This window comes from Alosa alosa, chromosome 9 (genome assembly GCF_017589495.1).
Source record: "Alosa alosa isolate M-15738 ecotype Scorff River chromosome 9, AALO_Geno_1.1, whole genome shotgun sequence".
In the NCBI taxonomy this organism is placed as follows: Eukaryota; Metazoa; Chordata; class Actinopteri; order Clupeiformes; family Clupeidae; genus Alosa; species Alosa alosa.
The window spans coordinates 8,026,924-8,050,829 of NC_063197.1; the positions used below are offsets into that span (position 1 = coordinate 8,026,924).

General features: G+C 43.6%; 1 long non-coding RNA gene across 1 annotated transcript; it reads left to right on the forward strand.

Annotated features, from left to right (window-relative positions):
• Nucleotides 1–14,977: 14,977 nt before the first annotated feature.
• LOC125300059 lies at nucleotides 14,978–23,212 on the forward strand. The gene is made up of 3 exons (XR_007194505.1): nucleotides 14,978–15,084; nucleotides 22,543–22,718; nucleotides 23,100–23,212. It is a non-coding gene; the product is annotated as an uncharacterized LOC125300059 (long non-coding RNA).
• Nucleotides 23,213–23,906: the final 694 nt, after the last annotated feature.

The following is a 23,906-nucleotide window of genomic DNA, read 5'->3' on the forward strand; positions in this document are numbered from 1 at the left end:
TACCCTCACCCCTGTGGCAGCACTGGGGTTGTCTGGGCGGGGGCAGCATCTTGTTGCTATGGCCACTCCTGTGAGCCCTGGCCAGACAGGGAGAGGACAGACGCATGGGAACCACACATTCTCCAGCCCTCTCAGAGCTGTTAGATACCACTTACACACACTTACACACACTCACACACAGTCTCTTACACACACTAACACGTATACACAGTCTCTCATTCTCTGTGCTACTATAATGGATGCTTACTCAAAGATACACACACACAGAGACAAATACAAACACACACCCTCCAAGACAGAGACCCAAAGAAACACACTGACCCCCACCCCCCTACACACAGCATACACTTAAACATATTATTGTTTTTTATTCAACATATCCTTCATTGTGCTGGTGTGTGTGTGGTGTCCTCCCTGAGTGCTCTGGTAGGTTCAAACGTCGAGGTGTTTTGCAGTTTTTAGGGGATGAATGCCCGATGAATCACCATGGCTAAAATAAAAGGCAGGGTCAACATGGGGGGACACACAATAAATAGATGCTGAGTATCCAGGGAGCTCTCTGCCCACTGCAGGCCTGATGGACTTCTGTACCTTTCTGCCCCGCTGCTACACACTCACCCCCCACTGCCGCCACTGCCACTTCCCCAATCCCTTTACCCATGATGCACCTGTGAGGCCAAGTGATGTCAGTGGAGCTGTATACCTTCCTGGTGAGCTCAGGCTGTAGCCAGGGCGCGTCTTTTTAATAGCTTTTTGAGAGGCGAAAGTGACACGTGGAAAAATCTGCCCCCATACCCCCCAAGCTCCCCCACCATACACATACTTAATACCCACCAATACATACAAACACACACACACACACACACACACACCCTCCCCGATCCCTCCCACTATTGCTTCTTCTCTTTCTCCACCTGCCAAGGCAGCAGAAAGTTATTTTAAACTGCCTGCCCCCCTAACATGCACACACACACACACACACACACACACACACACACACACACACACACACACACACACACACACAAACACACACACATGCCCCACACCCAGGAAGATCTCTCCTAACATCTGCAAATTGTGTGCCCTGCTTTGGGAGTGCCATTCCTGAACACTGTCCAAGTCAAACAGCACGCTCTGCCGTGCTACAAGCTGCATTAGTGCAAGCCAGTGGGTGGCAAATTTCCATACCTCATCAGCCTGACTCCACTACCATTTCATCAACTTTCAATGCGCTAAGATCTACAGTGCCTCTTAATTGCCACCAGTGACATATTGGTCTGTGTGGCTTGTCTGCATGGCTTATTATGACGGTGCCATTCCAAAAGTACTTACTGTAGAAACGTTACACACACGCTAACTGCATGCTAGGATGCTCTTTTAAGGTACTATCCACTTTGCAAGTACAATTTAAAAAAGTAAACAACTTTTAAAAGTAAAAAAGCAAATTGAATAGTCAGTGTTTTGCCATGTATATTCCAAATGGACCAGTTGCTGACTGAATTTGATTAGTCTGGGCTGATTAAATCATACAATTACAACACATATATGAGTAATATGGGTCACATTTTAACTGATCCATAAGTTAAGATAATTATCATATAACACAAATATAAATAAAGACGCTGATGTTTTTTAAGCAACCATGAATTTTTATTGACATACAGTGGTGTCATCAGGTCACCATTACAGATAGTCGTTAAGACCGCGGTCATGTCATTTGCTGTTATGACAGCTTATTAACATGTAACAGAGGCTGTTATGACACAAGTATCATTATGAAGCTGTCGCGATAATTACTAACACTGGGAACATGACTTTGGATATCACTGGACATTAACGGAGATGTCGACTAATGATAGTGCACGACATCTGTTCTGCCATGTTTACGGTAGAGTTATTTCAATCTTATGAGGGAGAGTACAAGTAAAATATTACTGTTTATTACTGTATACTATGTTGACATGTGCTGGGATGCCAGTTCTGTTTAAAGTCCCTAAACATGCTTTGGAAGTTGGCTGTTGTTCATTGCCATTGATTTCCCACGCTGTTTCACAGCCGAGAAGCCTGCCTACCACGTCAATAATTTACAAAGTAAGATGACAGACATGACAGAGCAACTGCTGCTCATCAATCGTGCCTCCTTCAAACGCATTAGAGGCTGAGGGCTACTTTCAGGGCAGATGCCTTGGGCCGCATAAATCAGAGCCGCCCGCTCTTCTGCGTCTCCTCTGACTAAGCACCTGCTTTGTCTAAAGGTTGCACATATTTCCTTCGTCCTGACTTCGGAAAATCCAAATGTGGAAGCACCACCAGTATCAAACAACAAAGCATTGAAGATTTTTTTAGTGGAAATGTCTTTCTTCTTGGCCGCTCTGTCTGCTGAGTAGGCTATACAGTGATAATGAGGCGAGCGTCTTCATCTCGTCTCGAGGGGCATCGTAAAAGGATTCAACCGAAGCTCTCAAGCCGCAGAGCTACGTGTACACAATGTCCTCCTCTGCTCTCTCTCTCTCTCTCTCCTCTCCGCAAGTGCGGTCTGCCTGCCCTCCTCCTTCACTCCAACGACTTCACAGAGTGATTACGGCTGTGATTTGCCCTGAAACACGAACCATGACACCATTAATTACCCCTAGTGCGCCAAGCGTCATGCTTCAGGACCGCCACCACTTTCCCTCTGATTACTTCACATGCAGTGCATCTTGCTCTGTTCTATTTGGCCTCCTGCGGACAAACGTCAACTGCAGACTGATGGTCACTAACTTGTCCATGCCGGGACATCATCTTTGGGCCCCTGTGGCCCCCCTTAGCTCGTCTCAATCACTTCATTACAAGCGCAGAGCCTCAGACCGGACGAGAGCGCTATCCGCTTGGCTGGTGCTAATCTACCGTGAAATCTCTGGCTCTCTCCACGGCGGTGGCGGCAGTGGCGGGGCAGCATGTATAGACAATGAGGGCTACTGCCTATGTAACTTTAGAGCATCCAACCAACACCACCACACAACCCCTCAAGCCTACACACAAAGCCCCCTGACCCATAACTGCCCCCCCAAACACCACACTACCTCGTCCCGCCCCGTTGGATGTGGCACTGTCCCTGGGCACATTAGAGCGGGTTGGTGGCAAAGCCAGTGGCTAATGCCCAGCGTTGGTGTACAGGACGCCAGTGGGCAGTTGTCAGGCCCAGCTGATGCAGAGGGCTTTAGCTCGGAGGCCCCAGAGAGACGTGGCGAGCCGACCGCACACACGCCGTGGGACCGACACACACCCGCCTATCTCAGGACCCACAGGGTCTTGTGGCGGCTGGACATGCCATTGTGTTTATGTGTGTGTGTGTGTATTTCTGTGTATGTTTGCGTGCCTGCGTGTGAGTGGGTGGATGTATTCTCGTCGGTGACTAACGGAGGGAAAATCCTGATGCGCCAAAAGCCCCAGTGTCCGATGCACTGTCCAAGAGGCGATAATTCATGGAGCTCTGTGCCCTGTAGGTCACTCAAAACTGCCCGGCAACTCTGTCATTGTTTATCACCCCACCCAATACTGGGCAGCAATATTAATCCATCGATCCATCCTGGGACATTAATTAAATTAAGTACTTAAACAAACAAAACAATTTACTAATTGCAATTGTAAAATTGTTAAAAAATGTATTAATTGGTATAGTTAAAATTCCTGCATGTTACCTGTTGTAAAATGTTTGTGTGGTAAACCTAAGAATATTCTTAAACCCAAAATGTTGGTGTGAGGTGTACAGAAGTGTATTGCATTAACTTGAGAAAAAAAGAGTGCTTTTCTAAATTTGCTATCCATCCAATCATTTATCCAGAAAAACAGTTCTACCAGAAAGACTCAGTAGACAGAATAGAATCAGTTAACAATTTAATGAGTAAAGGAACAGCTTGGATACAAGCATGATAGAGTCCTGAATAGGTAACAGTCTTTGGCGTAGGCCCCGTCTCGGATCCATCCAGCGATGAGCGGATCTCGTCTCCTGCCGATGGATGAAGGCAGGGGCGGGGAGCCTACCCCCCACGACGAGACGGGGACCAACTGGTGGCGGTGGCTGAAGGAAGATGATGTGGTAGGCAGACCGTGCCCGATGGACGTGGACTGCTGGCAGAGGTGGCTGGAGGGGAGGTGGAGGGGACGTCAAAGTCAGCGTACTGAGAAGCAGAAGCAGTGTTAGGTGGAACATATTTAAGGAGCCCACTGAATTCCTATAGGCTAGCGCTGATTGAATGAGTGAATGATCAGATTGCGGGGCTTTCCCCGAAAGTAGGCAGTTAAGATTGGCTCCGTGTAAGCATGGGAGGAGTAAGGCTACACTACGAGTCTTCCTAGTAGAACTTTCACTGAAGCTATCATTTCTACCAGAAAGACTCAGAAGACAGAATAGAATCAGTTAACAATTTAATGAGTAAAGGAACAGCTTGGATACAAGCATGATAGAGTCCTGAATAGGTAACAGTCTTTGGCGTAGGCCCCGTCTCGGATCCGTCCAGCGATGAGCGGATCTCGTCTCCTGCCGATGGATGAAGGCAGGGGCGGGGAGCCTACCGCCAAAAGGATGAGTGATGCCCGCCAGGGCGGTGACTCAGTAATCTGGTTCTGAGAGGAGCAGACACATTAGTATACATACAAGATGAATTAAACAGCATGACTGGGCCAGGGTGAAGACGTTGTGCCAGGACGCCGACAGAATTTTCAAGTAGCTAGGTGTTAACCATAAACCTAGGGTTGTAGTGGGGCCCGCAGCATGCTTTTCGCTTTTAGTGGGATTTAGAAGCTTGACGAGCTGGGCAACCAGCGTCTAGGGCAACCTAGACCAATCGCGGCGGCGGGCAACCGGCGTCCAGGGCAACCTGGACCATAAGCACTTCACGATCTGGGCGCCCAGTGACTAGCAAGCTAGTACATCGTGGACGAGCCAGGCCACCGGCATCCAGAGCAACCTGGACTTTAGTGCTTGGCGCGAAGCTGGGCAACCAGCGTCTAGGGCAACCTAGACCGCGAGGCGTGCCGGGCTACCCGGCGTCCAAGGCGACCTGGACCATTAGCTGGGCAACCAGCGTCTAGGGCAACCTAGACCAGCGTGGACGGCGGGCGACCGGCATCCAGGGCAACCTGGACCGAACTGGGCAACCAGCCTTTAGGGCAACCTAGACGAAGCGCCACGAGCCGGGCAACCGGCGTCGCGGCGGCGACCTGAACCATGAGCTGGGCAACCAGCGTCTAGGGCAACCTAGACAGACATGACTGCCGGGCAACCGCATCCAGGGCCACCTGGACCAAACTGGGCAACCAGCGTCTAGGGCAACCTAGACGGCGCCATGAGCGGGCAACCGGCGCCCAAGGCAACCTGGACAGTGAGCTGGGCAACCAGCGTTTAGGGCAACCTAGACCAGCGTGATGGCGGGCGACCGGCATCCAGGGCAACCTGGACCGAACTGGGCAACCAAGCGTCTAGGGCAACCTAGACGAAGCGTCCTGGCCGGGCAACCGGCATACGGTGCGACCTGAACCATGAGCTGGTCAACGGCGTCTAGGGCAACCCTAGACCGATGTGATGGCAGGCGACCGGCATCCAGGGCAACCTGGACCAAACTGGGCAACCAGTGTCCAGGGCAACCTAGGCGTGCATCACGAGGCGGGGCGACCGGGCGCAGAAGTGACCTGAACCATAAGCGTCGAGCGAGCTGGGCAACCAGTGAAAAGGGCAACATGCCCATGGCTGAGACTAAATCACCACAAGCTACGGCATGCTGGGCCCCAATATGTTTCAGCGATTAGTGCAAAGGCTTAATGCCAGAATTGAACCACCGCCACCAGGATTTGTGAAGGTAAAAGAGGTACCTGAGTTAACATGGGAGCGCAACTTCTGAGCATTGAAAATGTCAAGAGGAGTTAGTTTGATGCATCCTGATGGATGGCGTGGATAGCCCTTTTGGGCGGCAGTCTTGGCTGCGGCGGCGATGCGGAATGAGTGAGAAGTGAACCTCTTTGAAGAGAGGTTACATTTAAGCAGCACGTTAGCTAGATGGCTGCTGAAAATCAGGTAAAAGTGTGAGCTGTAGTTTAAGGTAGTGAACGGGGACCAGGGAAGCAAAAACATGGTTAGGGTTAAAAGGTTAAACATGATGTACTCAGGATCAATGCAGGGAATAGAGCTTGTGGTTGCAGATGCTTGGGACCGAGCAATGAGTTATGGGTGCTTGAGTATATTCGCATCGAAGTCATGTGGTTTAATATTTAGGATAGATAAGCATTATGACTAGTTTTGTAGAAGACTAGTGCTTGTGAAGCCAGATGTGTGTTCTGGTTCGATAGCTCACCTGCAGCAGCTAGAGTGAGATGAATGCATTGAGCTGCAGACCCAAGGCCAAGATGGATGCGTGTGAGCTATACCTTAGCACCTGCTCTTGGAAAGCCCCCCAAAATAAGATGAGCAGCAGTAATGCGAGGGAAGCATGACCTTGCGACGTAGACAAAGGACTTCAGGACAATTCATGCCTGTATGTGACAGGAGGAAGAAACATATGTAACTGAAATATGACAAGACAACGAACAGATGAGTGCTGGGGTACCACCATGGTGCTTATGCATCTCAGAGTGCAGAGGAGCTCTGAGAATGACTTAACGCGAGCTTGCTATACCAGCTGCACCACTGTGGCAGGATAGTACAGTTTAGAACTGGCTGCTGGAGAGACAATGAGTAAAGGAAGCAATGAGGAGAGAATAAGCAATACATATCGCCCAACGGATGCAGAATTATATTAGTCATGTGCCAAGCACTGGCCCCTGAGTGAGTGGAGGGGTGTGCATCACGTGATATTCCATGTGGCCAGGACATTTTTATCAAAGCGACTGACAATGTACCCTGGGAATCCAGAGTTCTCACTGAAGCGTTTGCTCAGGGAGAGACTCGAGTCTGGCAAGGAGTATGATGCACGTAACTTTTGCCCCTTGCATCGCGGGGAACCAATATCTGTGTAGCTGATATAGCGGGCCAGAGGCGATCTAAACAGATGACAGACGTAGTGTCATCCAATTGCGTCGAAGTCCGGAATCAGGCAGTTAACATTGACCGTATAGCGGTATCCTGAACCATGAGCTGGGCAACCAGCGTCCAGGGCAATCTAGACAGACATGACGGGCGGGCAGCCCGGCATCCAGGGCCACCTGGACCAAACTGGGCAACCAGCGTCTGGGGCAACCTAGGCGGCGCCATGAGCGGGCAACCGGCGTCCAAGGCAACCTGGACAGTGAGCTGGGCAACCAGCGTCTAGGGCAACCTAGACCAACGTGACGGCAAACAGGTTAAAGCTAAAACAATTCTCCCACAATGCCAGTGCAATTAAAACAATTTAGAAGGTAGAGCACAATAATGAAAAGTGCATCAGTGAGTGCCGGTTTTACACAGTCAAGAGTCAGTTCTAGACAGGTGATAAGTGCTGGGATTAGGAAGGCTAGTTTTTAAGCCGTGCTACAAGTGGAGATATCCTCGAAAGCGCTGGCCTTCGGGAGATTTGTGAAGACGGAGGGATGACCCCCCTCCAGTATGAACTGGAAACATGATCCACACGATTGCGTGATTCCGTGAACCGGCACTGCCATCCCTGTAAGAAAGTAGATGTTAGTGTGATATATGGAACTGCTTCTCCATTGACGAACTGCATCCCCTCAACGGCATGATGCACCTGCAGGGGTTAGCAAATTAAGGATTGGGAGGAGAATGTAAAAGGAACTTGCACGTCCTCCCTGGCGCGATCACTTCGGGTGAGCATATCTGCCAAAAACAAAACAGCCAAGGCAAAATAGGAGAATGGAAATTAGAGTACACATTATTTGCAGAGGATCCTGCTAAAACGGCAATTCGAGTCAGCAATCAATGTGACTGATGGCGTGACTAGATGGGCTGAAATCACATGGACACGCAGAGACCCGTTGTGTCTAAAGAGAGTGCATGAAGGGCGCGGCGTTGGCCTGAAGGAGACTTGAGTTTGCCAGTGATGGACCGCTCTGTTTGACCTGCGAGAAGGAAGGAGTGGTTAGACAGGTGACATGTAGCATCGTCATCGGTAAAACAACCAGCCAACGGCTACGTTGGTAGTCGTGATCAACGAACTTCCAGCATAGGCCACCACTTAAACCACAACTAGCGAAATGTAAAATTGCTGACATAATCATGAACAGCCGGTAACCATTAACACCAATATATGGAGTGCTGAAGCGACCCACTGGTGGGCAGTGAGCAAAGTGAGGCCTGCCATAGAATTCCAAGGAACCCAATACACGATACGGAATCAGAAAAGACATTTTAAACATACAAAAGACGCTAGAAGGATATGTTACATACACAAATGACACAGCTTCTTAATTAAAAGTTCAACCAACACCATGTGGGCATGAGCCCATCACTGTGGTGTCAGCTCATGAACACTGACATAATACGGGCATTGAAAAGAAAACACCTATTATTGCCTAGATAATAGCTTGTGTGACATACTGGCAATTGATGACCATGGGCCGGCGTGCCATCATTTTGGTTCGAGCTTTGGTGTAAGACCCCCCAAAATTGAGAACCCAGATAGCCGAGAACGTCGGGGACGTCACGGCATACCTGGGACATGACAGATCAGCGGGAGCTGAGAGTAGTTTGAGCAACGGCAAGTGCATGCAGAGAATCATCCGAGGAAGGCCGTGTAGACTTCCTACCAGAAGGTATGGGACGCAATCCCAGATGGTTAAACGAATGCAACGATGAACTGGCTTCCCGCAGCCATGCACAAGGAGTGATACCTGAACCGAAGGTCCAGCATACAAGTAGCCTAGCCTAAAGCCTATGCAGCCCAACGAGCCGCGAGGCAAATTAAGAGGCTACACAAAAAGACAACTGGTTTGACGACGCTCAACCAAGGTAGACATGGAGATAACCACAGTGAGTGTAGAACATCAATTAAACAGGTCTTAATACAGGGTTGGGTTCAACGGCAGCGTGGTGCAGCTAGCAATTAACAGCACAAATCGCAGGGATTATAAAATCAGCAGGAATTATTGTAAGGAGGCTTAAGTGAAAGTTAAACCGTGTCAGACAAGTCAGTTTGTTTGCTGCCCACCGAATATCGTTGGCAAGCAGGTTGCATGACTGTGGGTAGAGTGTAGCCCGGCTCGAGGAGCTTGGGAAGAGAGAGCACGATAACCTTACCAACCAGAAGCTGAAGCTTGAGAAATCGTTGCCGAAAACGACATGGGCCTGCAATAGAGTTGCGCGAGGACGGCGACCCGGCAGTAGGTTACCGTGAAGTGAAGGCTGCAACAGCGTGAGCGTGACTGGTTCCGATATGCAGAGACTAGCGATGAAGCGACATGCAGTGGCCCTGACTGAAGGACGTACAGGTCTGAACAAGCGCAGCTTAACGAAAGTGATAGGATTGTAACAAGTAACGCCACTGAGGGCAGAAGGGGCGAATGTAAAAATGCAGAGAGCCCAGGTCCACGCGGAAACCTGAGCTAGGACGTCAAAGTCAGCGTACTGAGAAGCAGAAGCAGTGTTAGGTGGAACATGTTTAAGGAGCCCACTGAATTCCTATAGGCTAGCGCTGATTGAATGAGTGAATGATCAGATTGCGGGGCTTTCCCGAAAGTAGGAAGTTAAGATTGGCTCCGTGTAAGCATGGGAGGAGTAAGGCTACACTACGAGTCTTCCTAGTAGAACTTTCGCTGAAGCTATCATGGCTGTATTCAGGAAAACACTAAGAGTTCTGTTCTTTTAAATTAATGGGCTTATGAGATAACAAACTCATTCAACAAATTAAACAGTACAAAATGGCTTTTTTTTTCTTTAAGTGAATACAACACCATGTGCCTGTGGTTCACTTAAAACTGCCCAGCAACGAAACAATTGTTTTGGATTGATTTAAAATATAACACAAAAGGAGCAAAATATATGTATTAATTATAAAAGCCTGTAGTTAAAATACTTTTCATGCTACTGTTCTTGATGTGATGTAATTTCATATTTAAAGGGGCAATAAGAAATGCTCTGCAGTGGGCAGCATTTTTAAAAGAGTGGAGTGGAATGTGAGATGGTGAAATTGTATACACACAGACATCCCAAGCATCTGAAAATTTCATTTTCTTCCAGGCACAAGGGCAGTGCCTATCACATCGAGCATACTTTGACATGATGTCAATTAATCTGTAGCGTTTCTTTCTACTGGTCATCTCTTGTAGGTAAAAAAATGAGCTATATGAGCTCTGTTATAGCTATCATGGCTATAACAGAGAAATCATCACATAAGTGAAGGGTAGCAAACAAGACATTTGTACCCTTGGTCACATAACACTCCACCATCATTCACTATTCCTATTCTGGAACAAGACTCCATTCTCGTTCCGGAATAATGACTATCAATGGTCATCATTCCATTTGAAATTAAGAATGTCAAAGTGAAGCAATGTTGAAACAACAGTTAAGCTCACCTTTCACCCACCAACATAAAAGAGAAACAGACAGTGAAACTGCTGACTTAACTCCTGCACAAACTACCCTGCAGGGGTCTCATCTCAATACAAGCAGTTCAAAGTCATGGGTTTGATTCCCAAGAAGTAAACTCACTGGTTGACGATAGCAGATGAAGTAAACGTGCTGAAGATGTTTCACACACACACACACACACACACACACACACACACACACACACACACACACACACACACGCACACACACACACACACACACACACACACACACACCTCCTCCCCACTGAACTGCATCATACAGTACACCAACATGCAAATAAGTCTGATCTGGTAAATCTTACCAAACACACCATCAATCAACACAGTGGCATCTTTGCATGATGTGAGGCAATTTATTACATACACCTTTCTGTTTGTGTTGAACTGAATATTACTAAATCATTGCTTTTTGTCACCTGGTTTGTAGAAAAGGTTATCCCTTGAGCAGAGGCGCACCTTGTCAACAGGCAAACCAAGCAACTGCTTGGAGCCCCGAGCCGCTAGGGGGCCCCCGACTTGGTCTCAGCGCGTTTGCCGGTGGGTCAAGCGAGAATTTCGTCCATAGAGATTGAATGATGTATTTTGCGTGCTCCCAGGGGCGGATCTAGAAATGTTTTCCTGGGGTGGCGAAGGGGTGGCATGAGGTTCCAGGAGGGGGGCCATGGACATTATTCAAAACTTAACATTCTACGGACTTCGTTGAATATGTTTTGTTCTCTACATTACATTACACGAGGTGGGAGGCAAATCGGAGATGTAGCTGGCGTTTTGGGTGATGTGGGTCTTAATATGTGAATTTCTTTCTCTGTGTAATCACTAGTCTGTGTAGTCTGTACTTAAATTATACAGTGTCAAAAAGCAATTCTATAGGGGGGTTTGGAGGTATGTTCCCCCAGAGAATTCTTTTAAAAAATGACCCCTCAAATGATTTCTTCTAGTTAGTTTTGAGGAAATATGGATACATTTATAAAATAAGCCATCAATAGATTTAGGTTATATGGATTGAAACAAGATTCTGATGATTTGGGGGTATTTTTAAAACATGACCCCTCAAATGATGTCTTTTAGTGAGTTTTGAGGGAATATGGACAAATTTAGTCATACAAAATAAGCCATCGGTAGATAAAAAAAGAATATTAATATCCAACACTATCTAACTGCCTATTTATAGGCCTGTCATGCAGTTGGTAGCACCATACATAGGTTAGGCTATTGCAAGGCTTAAAGCAAGGACATTTTCTGTGCCTTTAAGTTAGGCTATAATTTTTAAGACCTAATATTATATAGGTATTATAATATTATGATATCAAATAATGTTTTTGCTCAGAACAAACCTAAATGGAAATCAGTCCCCCTCAGTCCCTGATCTTTAGTGCCAAATGTTACGTTTTGCCATTCACAATTTAGGCTACTCACTCACTCACAAAGTGGTGAATAATGAAGTACATGTATACTGTATTAAAGTACCTTTAGAAATATCCTATTAAGAAACAACCTCAAACACGAGTGAACAAGCAACATGTTAATTTCTTGAGGACACAAACTCCTGTGGTTTTTTTTCATGTGATGTGCTTTGACATCATCAAACGTCTAGTCTAGTAGCCTACTAGGGTTTGTTTGAAAATAGTAGGCTACTTTTACTTATTGTGATTGAGTAGAATTTCAGTCATGTAACTGTACTTTTACTTGTGTAGATTGATTTACACCATATATGAAAAGAAAGGAAAAAGAAAAACGCAACCGCCACCAGCTTGACACCGATTAGATATTCTAGTTTGATTTGACATGTCGACCAAATTTGTAGACCTACAGACAGTTGACACATAGTTGCATGCACTGTGCAATCTGCTGCCAATGGTGAAATTTCGCGGGGATCACTGCGCTGATGGTGATGGGTGAAACCATTGTGAGGGGGCGGGGGATTCTAAATCGGCGATTTCTGTTTGAGAGGAGTTTGGTTCACCTTCTCACAGTCCAACATGTATGAACATAAAATATACCAAAATATTATCTGATTTATAAATGGGGTGGCAACAAGGGTGGCAAGACTGTGTCCCAGGGGTGGCAGTTGCCACCCTTTGCCACTCCGTAGATCCGCGCATGCGTGCTCCTGCCCTGTTGTACAAACAGTACGTGCATACTTTATGTAGGCCCTATGCTATGGCCTTATGAACATCGGATCTGTGTTCAAAAAAGTTCAAAGAATCCGCACATATTTAGGCAACTGTGGTAAACTTCAATCGAGGGCAGTGATGACGGATCAACATCGGATTTTGGCATTTAGTCTACTCAATGAAGTTATAGTAGGCTAATGTTAATTGGCAGAAAGATTTAACATGGTTTGCTACGTCTATACGACAGTAAACTTAAGCTAGCTAGCGGCAGTTACAACTAGTTAAGCAAGGAGATGGTTAACGCTATGTTTGTATAGGGCTGTCAGCCATAACATGTTAATCGCGATGCAGTAAGGACCAAGCATACGCGTTAATTTGTTAGAACCCGATTGACGCAAAGTGCGTCAAAAAACACACCCTTTCTTCTTTGTTACATTGCTCCGGAACGGTTCATTGCAACGAGATACGAGATAAACTTTTATTGCGTGACAGAGCAGAAGCGGGGCTTTCCAACGAGACTACGTCTATGTCTGTACGATCAAATATGAAAATAAAAGAAAATCATGAAATTAAATTAAATTGCATCATATTTACAGTCTATACTTCTCTGCGTTCACCTGCTCACCCATTAATCTCCTTTGAATTACTCGCAAACCCGTGATCGCATATGGCAAGCATATCAGATGAAAGAGGAGACACAGGGCTATCCATTGGTACCATGAATATCGATCGATCCTTTTGGCTTATAAAAACAGACGAAGTAACTGCAAAATAATAATGTACACAAACCAACGCTGCACACCCATTACTCTCGTTTGAATTACTCGCGGGCCCGTGATCGGATAGATATGCCACGCAGATGAAAGAGGAGACACAGAGCTATCATTTGATATCAAGTACATAACTTCTGGGTTATAAAACAGACGAAGTGACAGCAAAATAATAACTTCATATAGCTGGACTTGCCCCTCGTTTACGAATTTTTGTCTGTTTTTGTGGCAAAGCATGTTTATAATCCAACGCTATCGTGTGTTTCTCTATGGCAAAGCATGTTCATAATCCGGTTTTGAAATCCTAGCAAATTCCTGCATGGCATCCAATTCAAGGCTCACATTGCATCCTAATTTGTTCAACAAAGAAACCCCTTTTTTGCCTCTACTTTGTTCTTGGCAATGCAGTAAAAAGATGTTGTAGAGAATCATTATGAGTGCATACACCATGCACTCAAAGTTATATTTTGTGAGATACATGTCAAAATATAAGAATTTTTATAATACGCTTTTTGTATTTTTATTATTTAACATAATAACCTAAAGGTGATATAACATAATGGTGATAACACTTGTCGGTATAGGGCCCCCTTGGAATTTTTGCTTGGGGCCCCCACAGACTCTAGAATCGCCTCTGCCCTTGAGGAGAAAATAAACAACGCAGACTAACAAACCAAATTTAAAGTAGGGCTGTCAATCGATTACATTTTTTAATCTAATTAATTATATAATCTGTGATTAATTAATCTAAATTAATTGCATATCATTTTTGCTGTGAAAGTATTTTAAATATTTAAATTCAAATGAATCATTAAATAATCAGCATTAGTGACATTAAAGTTCAAAAATACTTGAAAGTAATACTTATTTTTATCAACACCATCAGGCCGTTTTTTAAAAGTAAATGTTCCAATCAATGATCTAGGCAGCACATTTTCTTCTCTCTCCTTCATTTTACAGTCTAATGGTTACTGACTAGAATTTTTTAATCAATTATTTTTTCTCAAATTAATTAATCGAAATTAATCGGTTATTTTGACAGCCCTAATTTAAAGTAAAGAAATATAACAGAATCTCAGATGGTAAAATGTTATTGTACAGTCTAAAGATGTGCCTCAGCTAATTATATTATATCCATTTGGTTGTTGTTCAAAGACAATTCTGCAGAAAATAACTGGTTACCCAATCTGATGTCATGCTTAAGTTTAAAGGAAGTGCCAGAATGTCATATTTTTTTTCTAAATCCAGACATAATAGACCGGTGTTTCCCACGCTGTGATTCAACTTTTTTTTCCCTTCGTCTGTTGGTTCTCATTTGCCACTATGACTTTTATATCTGAAATCAGTTGTGTCACAATTCATGGGAAAAAATTCACGTTGCCAGCAGCAAGCAATAAAAGGGCTGGAAGCCAGAGTGTGTGTGTGTGTGTGTGTGGGGGTGGAATCCAGTAGGTCCACTTTTTGGTGAGAACCCAAATTGTTTGTTTCTTTTCTCTATGAATCCTTTTCACCATGTGATGAGGGCAGGAGTGCCATTGCGCTCTACCAATTACTGGGAGCTTGGTGTTGTTTTGATAATGGAGGATAGCAGAAGAACATTATGTGGTAACAGCCTCGATGACAAACCCACCACAACATCGATCACGAACCCACTGAACCTTTTTTTTGTCTATGTTACTGTAAGTGTTTATATCATTTTTAATTATAGAATGTTTAAGAATATCAGTGTAAAACTTTGAGTAGACTTTGTGTTTCTATTTTTATTGTCATTTTCTCAGACTTAGTCTTCTGAGAAACTCAAAAGTAGAATTTCTGCAGTAATCAGCTGACATTTTTTGTAACAAAAGTGATTACAAAAAACAAACATTCTTACAGAAATAAAGAAAAATAGAATCACAGTTATCAATGCAATACTGTAAGCTAATACTGTTCTAGCTGTTGGCTGCAGCAAATCTAGCTAGCACCGATTGTTTTTAGGTTGTTTTTTTTTTGTACCGACAGTACTCAGTGACTTCGAGAAACATAGATATATGTGAAACATGGCCAGATTTTCTTTTTTTGTAGCTAACATTGCACTCAACACCAACTTATTTACATCCAAGCTGGGTTTGAGGCTGAACACTGTGCAGATGCACTACTGAAAAAAACTTGACTTTGTTGGGTGTTCCTACATGCCCCTTCCATTGCTGGCAAAAGAGGCATTCAGGTATGTGGTTGGTGGCCATTCCATTGGTACACTGAAAATAATTATTTGATAGGTTTTAGAAATTCGGAAGTAAAGGGGCAAATACAGAACTGTACACGGGTACTCAATGTAAAAGCACACACTTGAACGGGTACACAATAACTTACCTGAAGTCTATTTGTAGTGCTAAGCCTCAGACTGATTGGTGTTCAGTTGTCTCTATTGTCTGTAAGTGTTTTCAGGTATGTGTGTGGGTCTTACCAATTACCAGATATGCTTGCATTTTGAATGGAAGTGTTTTCCCAATGATAACAGGAGATTTCACTTTTGAACAAAGTGTCTAATGTAAGAAACTAGTCTTTCGCAATAAGTGTTTTGCAGAATTGCAAACAATGTGTGAAGCAGAAAATGTGTTTAAACTGCAAAGGCTCAAGAAACCATTGCCAGTATTTTGACTTAATTAGCTGATTAGAGCTCAGGTCAACATTTCTGTATCATAAATTCTTTATTGTAATATTTTGAGATTCTGGATTTTTTATTTAGAAATATTTCACTTTATGTGTAATGAATTTAGATTATATGAAAGTTTCACTTTTTAATATATTAAGACACCTGTATTTAAATTGTCCAAACTGTGCGGCATGCGAGGCAGCCTGATCAAAAGCAGTTTTTCTGGTCTGCTTTGTTTTTCATGTCTGTCGTACTAAATCCCTTAATGGATATGATGCCAAACCAACAGAATAAATGTCCTCAGATGTGAACCATGGGAATGTCAGGGACCACACACCATCAATCATGGATAATCCACACTATTAAGCAGGGGATGATGACTCTTCAGAACTTGTGCGGTTAAGCAGTGGAGATGTTATGTTGTGTGTTTATTTATGCAAACACAGATGCCTTTCAACTTTTGAAGAGCCACATCATAAATTTCATAGCTAAAAAACAAATTTCAAAAGTTCAAAAGGACAGTTTAATTTTCTTTTGATATTTTATTATTTGTTATAAACTCATAGTGGTAGAAATAGTAGCAATACAAATATAGTAGTAATATTAAGATAAATAAAATAATATAAAGATAATAATAATACATGTAATAAGCCATGTTTACATATACTGTACTGTACTATCCAAGCAAATTCAGGTGCTTTCCAAAATATGTTACAGACATTAACAAATAACACTGACCTGAAAAATAAGCTATTTTACTTCATGAATAAAGCTTAAGCCCTGGGCAAAACAAAACCACCAATGAACAACATCCTAAATCTCCCAGTACACAGTACAGCACTTTATTTGGATGAGTGGGCTCTGGTTTTAGAGGTGGTGTGAATCAAAAGGGCGCTGTGATAAACCATATGTTAGTAGCGGTGTGTAAGTGGAGAGCAGGGAGGACCTGGCGGAGTGGCCGCTCACTGAGCAGGTGTTTGGGGTCGCTCTCCTACAGAGGCGTCCACGTCAGCACTTCGCTGAGGTAACCCTATCTTTGATATTCTAACTTTCAGAAATATAGCCCATGATGTAAAACTCCTGGACCGGTGTTTAGCAACCAGGAGACTGGTATCCCGGCAACCGAGTGACACGTGTGATTGGTCTGCAGCCCTCAGCCTATTAAAATGGACGTGTGTGTATGTGTGGCACATAATGATGTTTGGAGGCATCCGGGTGACACTCTATCCTGGGCGGATGGGCTTACACCCGGCCGCATGTAACCCAAGAGAAGGTCTGAAGTGTCCTTTGTCATCGGATAGTCTTTAAAAATAAAGCCTGCTCTGGACTGGGAGGGAGGCTTGAATGCAAACAAATATTTGACAGGCCTCTGTCTGAAGGTCTCAGGGGTAAAGGATCATTCATCGGTCCTCATCACTGCTTAGACAGCATACGCAAAAACAGAGGCAATATTGTGCTTTTTATTTAGGAATTCCTTTTCTTAAATAAAAAACACAACATTGCGTCTGTGCTCTATTCCTTCTTTGTAAAAAGTCGTCCCATTTAAATATTCCATGAACCAACTTTACTGGTTAAATGTATGGAAATGAAATTCTATACTGCCTTGGGTAAAGTCTCTTAAGAGACTGCTGAGAGATATTAAATGATATAGTATGCATGTTTTGTCCTCACAAAAGCTTTGTAGCGACAGACGGACCATTTGTCCATCTTCACTGTACTGCTCCTAACGTCCCTGAGTTTTGCTTGGCAGGCTGGCCAGCATCCATGTGTTTATTCCCAGCGTTGCCTGGAGACCAATGTACTGTAGCTGTTTTGAAAGGCGCCCATTTCACTTTGTCAGATGTAAGTCACTGCTACCTGTGCTGGGTGCAGTTGAAAATGTTCAGCAATACTTCATGTTTTCATAGGAGCTTTGACCAATCACATCAGCATCCCACTTCAGGCCTGTTTTTTCGTGTCGCGCCAGAGCTAAGCTCAATTAGCCGCGTGGCCAGCGTAATCTGTTTTTGTAATTGGCTGGGCTTAGGGAGTTTGACATGGCAGCAGTACAGGGGTGTAAGCTGAGTCGGGGTCGTGAGGAAGGCTGCTGGGTAGGGGGCTTTCACGGTGTTAGATGGACCAGGTTCCTGCCGCATAACGTCACCTGTCAATCTGACGGGGGCAGCTGCCGCAGATCGCGCCTGATGCGTGGGCGAAACGGGCGAGTAGGCATCGCAGCGGCACGAGGCGGTGAAAGCGATTCATTCTTTTAGGCTTTCAACACATTCCTACTGAGCGTGCTCATATGCCGTCTATTATCCCCCCCAACCCAGCCCGCCACTCCCACCTCACCACCTAGGATGACCTGCTTTTGGTCCTGTGTCTGAGCCAGGGTTGGAACAACAAGCGCTGAGCCAGCTGTTCCCCCTGCTATTGATGAGATTGGCTTTCACCTCAACCTGCGGGCCTCAGTGATGTGGTGGTGGTGGGGTCACCGCACTGAATGAAGGACAACTCCCTAATGGGACATGATCGACCAGCAGGGTGTCGGACAATAAACACGTCAGGCTCCAAACTTACATCACCACCTAATAACGGCCTACGTCACCTGGCTACCGGCGTCTTCTGATTGACACCTCAACCAGCCGTAAAAAAGTCTTTGACAAGGCAGATCCAATTCATCTAGGCCAGTATTAACAGACTACCACCTGTCACTCAAATGTTATAGTGGGCTCAGCACTGACCTTATGGCGCATATGATATCATTATTTATTTTATGGTACTACATCACCACAGGATTAGCTTGATTGTTTAAACAAGTGAAAACACTGTAGCAGGATCTATTCTTAACTGTTTAATCAATGCTACACCCGACTCAACTCAGTTGATGATCGGCATGCCCTAATATGGTGCTACAGTAGACAGATAGGCTCTCAATCAGTCTGTCCAATCTACTACCTTTTCACAACAGTTTAGTGTAGCAGATCACTGGACAGTCATTTCCATGGGGAAAAAATGGATCAAAATGAGTCAACATATCACAGATAATAATCAAAACTTAAAAAAGTGAATGCTTGTGGGTAACATGTACAAAAAGTTCACTGGACTAGAAACTATCACATTCAGTTTTGTCAGTGTATATAATAAGTCACCTTTGAGAATAGTTTGTTTGTCTTTTAATATATTAGAAAAAAAGAGAATCAGAATTTTGCACAACTGCAATTACATTGGTGGTTCATTGGCAGGCTATCAAGGGGGAGGTCTCAGTACAAGCTGTAACACATCAGAAAGTACTCCTCTCATCTCCCTCTCCCTTTCTTGATGTTTTTCCCTTGCTTTCTTACGCTCAATCTCTGTACCATAAACACACAAACAAACATTCAAATAAACAGACACACACAGACAGACACACACACACACACACACACATGAGTGTGAGGTGTGAGAAGGGAGGGTGTATGTGTGGGCCCGGTGAATAACACATTAATGCTTTTTTTTTTTAATTTAACAACCTGCCCACTTCTTTTGAGTTTCATATTCATATTTCAAAGACATGTTTCTTTTTTTCTAAAAGTGACTTAAATAGATTATCAAGAAAGAGACACACACTCACGTTATTTCTCACTAACATTGTTGCACTGGGGATGTCCCAACGTCATGTTTTCAAAGCCTGTGCGGCCTTTAGCCTACTGTAAGCACAGGGTCCCCTGGGGCACGCTGATAGCGGCTGCAGCTGCAAATGTTGCTATCGATATCCTCTGTTTGCCAGATGTTGTCGACATGGTGGCCACATCATTTCCTCTTGACATAAAGCACAGTCTATGGGCTGCACATGATGATACAAAACCATGTGGTTATATTTGTTCAATGAAAATGTACACTGTAAAAAGTTTCTGTAAATTTACACCCAGATTTCAACATTATTCACCTGTTTCCTTCAATAAACAGGACTTTCCAGTCATTAGTAAGACAAATGTGTAAAATCAGGCTCCAACACTGTTATTTACCACGCCCGTAATGTTTATTCTGGAACACACGTACTTCCTGTTATCTATTAACGTTACCTTCGAGCTGGTGATGGGAAGCTGTCTGCTGAGAGAAGACGATACGTTGGAATCATACCCAAACCCATCAACACAATAAGGTGAGTTTATCTGTCATCTTTGACCAGAGCACACTGGTCATGTTTATACAAGTTGTATAATACAACATCTCTGAATGTTACCCTGCTGAAACGAAGTTAGTAGCAGTGCTATTCAGCTAGCCAAAACCACGCTTTCGCCCTTAAGCCATGCGTTATCGTTATCACTTGTTGATCAAATTTTAAGTTTAACTCGCGTGATTTACCTGCTATAACACTGTTTGCTAGCTAAGTCTGCTTAGCATCATCAGTTTAATAAATCAGTGGCCAAATAAACAATATGGCACAAACGGATCAGTGTAGTGTGACTACTGCTTTCAGTGTTTACTTGTATGCATGGATTTCGCCCGTGCTGGTAATTACTTAAAGTTGTGTTAAGTCCTTCAGTTGACAGTTCAGAAAGCTAATGCTAGTTAGTAGCCTAGCTAGCTTTCCATAGCAGAGGTGGTTGCATGACACGTGTATGGTATTCCTCCTGAGTTCATTTGAGCTAGCGGCATGCAACAGGAAGATGTTTACATGTCATATATGTGGGCATCAGTCCACTGCGTCTATTTATGTGAGCCATACCTAAATTCATGACAATATACCCAATATAGACCTTCCATGCTGTGTTCCAGATTGCCAAATTAAAGAGACATGCAGGTCTTGAATTTCCCCTGGGGATCAATAAAGTATCTATCTATCTATCTATCTAGGTCTTTAGACACACATATATAGAAACCATAAACAATGTGGTTTTGATAAGACAGACAATTTCAAAAGCAAGCACCCTCACTTTGCACACACATACACACATTCCTCACACAAACATCTTATCACACCCGCCTCATCACTTTTAATCATTCAACGGCAGACACACACACACACACACACACACACCTTTCATACTCACCTTGCAGACAACTCACATTCACTCACTCCTTACACACATACACACACACAACACACTCACAGAGATTACATTCACTTTCTCACTCACACACACACACACACATCATGAAGAGTTGTTCAGTGCCTTTCTTTTCTTTTGCTAAGGGATGTGCGACTGTAGCTGATGCTGAGTCTTCCAAGCCCACCTGTGACGCCTCGCCTGATATTACTAGGTATGTACTGCTATGCAGTGTACCACTGCTATGCAGACGACACACAGCTCTATCTGTCCTTTCCACCTGACGACCCCCTGGTTTCAGCACGGATCTCAGATTGCCTTTCAGACATAGCTACATGGATGAAGGCACACCACCTCCAGCTGAACCTCTCAAAGACTGAACTGCTGGTCATCCCAGCTAAACCTACCATACACCGCGACATCAACATCAAATTTGACTCCCTGTCTGTTTCACCGACCAGGACTGCAAGAAATCTAGGAGTTGTTCTCGACAACCAACTAAACTTCTCAGATCATGTTGCCTCAGTCGCCCGGTCATGCCGTTTAAGCAAGACTCTACAACATCACGGAAAATCAGGACTTACTTGACTCAAGATGCTACCCAACTTCTGGTTCAGGCAATAGTCATCTCACGACTTCGACTACTGCAATGCCCTCCTGACAGGTCTCCCAGCCTGCGCAGTGAAACCACTTCAGATGATCCAGAAGCGGGGCGGGCGCCTGGTCTACAACCAACCCAAAAAGGGCACATGTTACTCGCTGCTCATCCAGCTACACTGGCTACCTATATGCCCGCATCAAATTCAAGTCTCTAACGCTTGCCTACAAAGTAGTCTCGGTTCTGCTCCCACCTACTTGAATGCCCTCCTACAGACTTACACTACCTCCAGACCGCTCGGCTCCTCTGACGAGCGACGTCTAGCTCTACCACCCGGTACGCTCAAGCCAATCCAAACTTTTTTTCTCATCTGTTGTTCCTCGTTGGTGGAACACACTGCCAGTTCCTACAAGGGCAGGGACATCCTTTTCCACTTTCAAAAACTCCTGAAGACCCAGCTCTTTAGAGAACATCTACTCTCATAGCAACACTTACAACAAGTCTTACTGATCCTAGCACTCACCAGCCGTTTTAAACTGACAAGTAACTGCTAAAAAACAGCACTCACCGGCGACTTATTCTTACTGTACTCTAATGTTTTTTAAACTGTCCTAAAATTGTGAGAATTGTTCTAAAACTTACTGTTTACCATGTTGTTAGTCTTTGGTTAAAAGCCAGCCAAATACCAAATGTAATGTAATGTAATGTAATGTTTGTTTTCATTCACTAGAGTAATAATGATCATCATATACATATTTAAATCAACTTTTTGAACACTAAATGTTTTTTTTTTTTTTTCTGTATTGAATTTTTTGTTTGGACAAAATCCTAAAAGGAATCTAATCATAGTTGACATGTGGATCTATATCTTAAATTGAATATGATTTTTCAGGTGAACGACAAGGTAATCATCAAAAGTGGATGGTCAGCATTGAATCCTTTAATCGTTTGTGAAGGGTCCAACCTCGCCACATTTCTAACAGGGATTGCGACATGTTTCTCCACCTTCTATATTCTGAATCTGCAATATCAGGAGGAGGCAGCGTGCACCCTTGAATTCTTCCAGAGGTAAGTTCATGTCACACTTTCGAACCAGAGTTTGTTTTATGTGTGGTATGTATTGGGGTTGTGTAGTAGTTCACTATGTAGTTATAAAAGCACTACTATGCAGGATTACACCCTCTGAAGAGAGCAATCATGCATAGTACTGCTGTAATAACCACATAACACTATACTTCTACTTTATACAACTGATTAAATCAAATATAAATGCAGTTACAGTAAGTAATAAATGTCAGTTAATTTCATTGTGAGAAAGTGTGTTAACGTTACAAATTCACATCCCATTCATTCACTTTGGCACAATTTTCCTCTACATGAATCCTAGTGTACCCTATCAGTTTTGTAACTCTCTCTCTCTCTCTCTCTCTCTTTTTCTCTCTCTCACAGAAAAAGGCCCAGAAGAAGCCTAAGAACAATCACTAATAAGTAAAGTGAATGTTACTTGATTTCTCATGAATGTTACTTGATTCCCTCCCTGATTATCATTTATACTCATCTCTTACTTTTTAAATTCTTCTGGACATAATCTGTCAGTTTATTCATTCTCACATGTACACAAGGCCAATCGCGATGCAATGATATTGATAATTGATAAATATCTGTGATGATTATTCTGTATCTTATTTGATTTTGAAATAGTACTACTTTAGATAACATGTCTACATTTTACATACATATGTGATACACAAGCCTAATGCAATGTTTTATTTTCCATGATAATTCTTTTGTACCTTATTTCCGATTTTTTGAAATACAACTAGATCACGTGTCTACATTTTACATTCATACATGATACACGAGCCTAATGCGATGTTTTTGTTTTTCATGATAATTCTTCTGTACCTTATTCCTTGTTTTTGAAATACGATTTTCAAAATACTACTAGATAAGCGGTCTACATTTTAAACGGGCCTAATGCAATGTATTTGTTTTCCATTGTAATTCCTCTGTATCTTATTACCTGTTCTTTGAAACCGATTTTCAAAAATACTACTATGTATCTACATTTTACATTCATACATGATACACGAGCCTAATGCGATGTTTTTATTTTCCATGATAATTCTTCTGTGTCTTATTCCCTGATCCTGAAATACGATTATAGTCAGTCTACATGTTCCTGAATTACTATTTACTATTATCTTGCTTCATGTCCCTTCATCTTTCAAAGATTACAAAGATTACTTTACTGTT